The following is a 5,000-nucleotide window of genomic DNA, read 5'->3' as shown; positions in this document are numbered from 1 at the left end:
ATATATATATATATATATATATATATATATATATATATATATATATATATATATATATATATAAATAAATATACACATATACATATATGCATACATACATACACATATACATATGGATGTTGGCTTACCTTGACTGAAGCTTCCCACGGAGTTGTTCCCCCGGCCCAGGTGGACGATGTATCCGTGTTTGGGCGGCGCCGTGACGTGGAACGCCAGCGAGGCTGGACTGCTGTGCCGGTCCTCCACCCTCAGGTGTTTGGAGTTGATGAGGAATCCCAGCTGACCGGTGGGCAGGGTCCTCAAGGTGGGGGCACCCTTGTTGACCACCATCCGGGGGGCGCCGCCGTCGAGGGCCACGATGGTGATCTTCAAGGTCTGTGGGCGTCGAGTCTCAAAAACCGTGTCTGGGAAGACATAGAAGTCCGAGTGCGTGCCGTCGGTCACGGTGAAGGAGAAGCAGTCCTCGGAGGACTCGGTGCCGTCGTGTTTGTAGCTGATCAGGTTTTCGTTTAGGTCCTGTTTGGTGAAGGTGCTGACTGGGCTGGACTGGTTAAAGAGGAGTTTTCCGTGCACGGGCGGCTGGGTGATGGTAAACTTGAGCAGCTTCTCAGGGGTATCCTGGTCCTCTGCTGTGAGCTCAAAGGGTGTGATGAGCTTACTGTGTCCTTCCGTGATCTGCAGACCGTTGATGGTCACCACCGGCTTCTTGTTGTCAACATCCAGGATGGAGATTCTGAAAGTCCGGAAAATGGGATTGTAGCCGTCGGTCACTTCAAATTCAAAACTGTCCATCTTCAGCTCGTCGTCTGCAGTGTGGATGTAGTAGACTTTGCTGCCGGCGAGTTGGAGTTGCGTGAAGGACACGATGGGCACCCCTGGGTAGTCCGTGCACTCCAAGTGCCCTCTGACAGGCACCCTGGTGATGGTGAAGACCAGGTTCTCGTCTGGGCTATTGAGGTCGGTGGTGCTGAGGAGATCCGTGGTTAGGGTGACGCGGCCACCTTCTTTGAGGGACACACCCTTGCTGACCACATGAGGGAAGACCGCGTCGATGCTGCCCACGCTGATGTAGAAGTAACGATCAATCAGCGGGTTGATTCCGTCCGTCACGTCAAACTTGACCAGGTCTCGGATGCCCTCCTGCCCGTTGTGCGTGTAGAATATCGACCCTGCGTCGATCTCTGCTTGTGTGAAGTTCATGCCCAGGGTAATGTTCTCCGACCCGAGGGAAGTCCTCCTCTGAAGCAGACCCTGACCGGGCCCAAAGCGGATGATGTAAGTGAGAGCACTGTCCTCGGAATCTAAATCAGTCGCGCTTAGGACTTTGTTGTCGATGTCTTTGGTCTCACCGATTTCCACCTCCAAGCCATCATTGATTTGTATCCTGGGCGTCTCATCGTCAACAGGGATGATCATCACCAGGGCTGTTTTCTGCACTGAGAACTTCCCGTCAGTCAACGTGACGTCAAAGCTGTCCTCTGTGGTCTCGGAGTCGTCGTGTTCGTAGATAATAGTGGATGCCTCTCTGATCTCCTCCAGCGTGAAGTTAGTCACCAGGACCGAACCCGTGGGCAGCTGGTTTAAAACCACGCCATGTTTAGGAGGTCTGGAGATGATGAACATCAGTTCCTCGGCCGGGACGTCGGCGTCGCCTCCATTCACGATGGGGGTATCGATGACGATGTTCATCCCCTCCATCACCACGATCTCCCTCAAGTAGATCTCTGGCTTCTCGTCGTTGGTGGGAATGACGACGATGGGAAAGAAGAGGTTCTCTGAGAAGTTGATCCCATCCGAGCACCTAAAGGTGAACCTGTCTTCTACTGGTTCAACACCTTTGTGGATGCTCTGCACGTAGTAAATATTTCCTTCCCTGATGTCTCCGATGGTGAAAGCACTGATGGCCGCACCCGACCTTGACTTTTCAGACCCGGGTGCAGGTGATATATTCTCCACATAGCCAGCAGTGGGCTGGACTACGATGATGCAGAGGACATCTTCTACGGGCGTGTCGGTGTCGTATGCGTTCAGGTGCTGAGGGCCAATGGCGTTTTTGTCCCCTTCAATGACGCTGAACTGCACCCCAACTCCAACTTCAGGTGTTTGGCTGTCCACTGGTAGGATGGTGACCCATACCTGGACCCCGTTGACCTTATTCCCCCCCACAGTCCAATCATCTGACATGTCTGTGAGGGTCAAGTTGAAGCCGTCCTGCTGGGATGTGAGGCCTACCTCGGCGCCGGTGTGAGCGTAGACCACCAGGCCGTTGATGAGGTCGGCCTGCGTGAATCTACTGGCGGGCACTCCTTTCACCAAAACCTCACCGATGGCTGGTGGGTCCTCCAAGATGAAGGTGAGCTGGAGGTCATCAGTGTCGTCATCGCGGCCTTGGATAACGTGAGTCGTGATTTCCGCGGCGCCGTTTTCCAGCACGTCCAGGTGAGAGCCGATCGTTCCCGCGGGCAGACTGAGCACCGGCGTTTCGTCGTCCACAGGCTTCACGTGGACTTTGACCGTCACGGTTACAACATGGAAGCCGTCGCTGACGTCCAGCTGGAAGTCGTCGCTCGTCGTTTCCTCGCCGCCGTGACTGTACGATATCCTCCCTTGTGAAAGGTCCTCAAGACTGAAAACTGCTTCTTTCTCCAAGTCTGTGAACGCCACCTGCAGGTGTCCGTGTTTGGGCGGCTGACTGAGCGTGAAGGTGATCATTTTCCCCTCGGTGTCGGCGTCCGAGGCGTCCAGCTCAGCGATGGTGACGATGTGGATGCTGCCCTCAAACAAAGTGAGGCCCGTGTTTGTAATCTGGGGGGGGTTGTTGTTGACAGGCTGGAGGTAGATGGTGAACGACCCCGCCACGCTGTTCCCCGCCGTGTCCTCCACGCTGTAGCGGAACTGCACCACGTGCGCAGTGATGCCCAGCTCGATGTCTGGGGGGCTGTAGGCGACCTTGTGGTGATTCAGCTGAGCTTGTGTGAACTCGGTGACCTCCGTGTCGGGGCTGTCTGTCAGAACCAAATAACCAAAAACTAGTGGGCTGTTCTCATCGGTATCAGTCGGGGGCTGGATGACCGTATATTTAAGGTCACGGTCCTCTGAGTCCAAATCAGTGTATCGCAGGACATCCTTGCTGAACTGAGTCAGCTTGTACTCCTCCACAGTCATCTGCAGGGTGGTCCCGGGGTACAGCTCGGGGGGAACGTCATCTATGGGCAAAACACGGACTGTGAACGTAGCCTCGCCTGACTCGTTGGGTGGGTCGTTGTCATCCCGGACTGTGAAGACAAACTGGTCCATGACTGTGTCAGTGATGTGAGGCCCTACGTGCTGGTAAAAGACCTTCCGTCAGTGATGTCTTTCTGCAGCCACTCCCGCACCTCCTTCTCGTAGACCTCGTCCTCAGAGTTGAACTTCCAGGAGGAGGGGTCCTCCGGGGCGTCGGACTGCCTCAGAAGGACAGTGCCGATTGTGGAAAAGGGGGGAACGAGGGTGAATTGAATGGTGGAGTCCTCAGAGTCGATGTCGGCGGCGCTCAGCATGAGGGGAGACAATGGCATCAGATGGTGTTTGAACAGGACCACGCCAGTGTTGGCGTTGACGATGGGGGGCTCGTCATCAGTGGGGACGACGGTGACAGGGAAGAGGAATTCCACGTCGTGTTTTCCGTCCGTCATCTTGAACACAATGTTGTCGCTGTACGTGTCGCTGCCGTCGTGCTGGTACACGACCGCCCCGGCTGTGAGGTCCTCGGGGGTGAAGGTTTTCCTACGAGACCCCAGCACCAGCAGGGTGCCGTGGCGGAGCCCGTCCACCACCGTTACGGCCACCACGTCCAGGTTGTCCTCGTCGCTGATCTCAAGGTTGAGGGGCCGGGACTGGCCCTCGTACAGCAGCTGGCCCACGTTCCGGGTCACGACCGGTGCCAAAGACTTCATGGGTTTCACCACGATCATGAACGCAAAGGGGTCCGAGACAGCCCCCTCTGGGTCCACGACCTCAAACTCAAGCTGGAAAATCCTCTCGGTCTCCGAGTCCAGGGAGGGCGGCTTGTAGGCTATTTTCAGGTCCTGCAGGTCTCTCTGGTAGAAGGAGGCGATGGGCAGGTTCTGGTCGTCGGTGCTGACGATGTAGCCCTCGTCGTACGACAGCGGCGAGGTGACGTTGAAGACGAGCTCGCCCGGGTCGGACTCGGCGTCGTCCGCGGCGATCATGTCGGGCGTGAGCGCCGTCATGACAAACTGGCTCACCTCCGTCATCATCATGGCCACGAAGCTCGGCCTGGGCGCCGTGTTCTCTCGCCCCTCTCGGATGCGCACCGTCAGGTGGAAGTGCTCCCGCTTGACCAGGTTGCCCTCCTTGTCGTGGAGCTCCACCGCCATGGGAACGTGGTCCCGGTTGGGCGAGGCGTGCTCGCACGTGTGCTGGTAGCGGATGTCGGCGCGGGTCAACTCCTCACAGTCTAGGTTTTGGGACAGTTTGCCGCCATCTAGCAGAGTACCATAGCGGGGCAGCATACTCCCGCCGGACAGGGACACCACCACGCACCTGTACAAGTCCTGGTCGTAAGTGAAGTCCACAGTCCTCTTGTCTATGGGGTTGCTGGTGCCCCTCAGGTGGTCCACAGTGAGCGGCATGTTCTTGGTGAGGAGCTCCAGCTGCGTAAAAACCACCTCCACCTCCATCATGAACGGGATGACGACGGTCTCGGTGCGCGCGTCGTAGCGCAGCTGCAGCCTCACGCGGTCCCGCGCCGGACTCCGGGAGCCGTAGTGGGTGTAGGTGACGTCATCGCGGCCGAACTCGCACGGGAACTTCTCCGGGGCGAGGCGCCCCAGCCGCTGCGAGAGGGGGTCGCCGTCCAGGACGGTGACGCTGCAGCGGTCCCCCGGCCGCGTCTGGACCACCAGGTCGTTGACCGGGTCGAGGGACACGGACCTCCCGAAGGGCACGCGTATGCCGTTGTTGGCCACGAGGATGGCGTCCTCGGAGAGCTCCGAGCG

General features: G+C 57.3%; 1 pseudogene; it reads right to left on the bottom strand.

Annotated features, from left to right (window-relative positions):
• LOC133649512 (FRAS1-related extracellular matrix protein 2-like) overlaps positions 1-5,000 on the bottom strand; it is a 118,780-nt pseudogene that overhangs the window by 113,696 nt on the left and 84 nt on the right.

The sequence above is a fragment of the Entelurus aequoreus genome, linkage group LG05 (assembly GCF_033978785.1).
Source record: "Entelurus aequoreus isolate RoL-2023_Sb linkage group LG05, RoL_Eaeq_v1.1, whole genome shotgun sequence".
Lineage (NCBI taxonomy): Eukaryota > Metazoa > Chordata > Actinopteri > Syngnathiformes > Syngnathidae > Entelurus > Entelurus aequoreus.
Note: the sequence above shows the minus strand (reverse complement) of the source record. Positions and strands in the feature narration are given on the sequence as shown.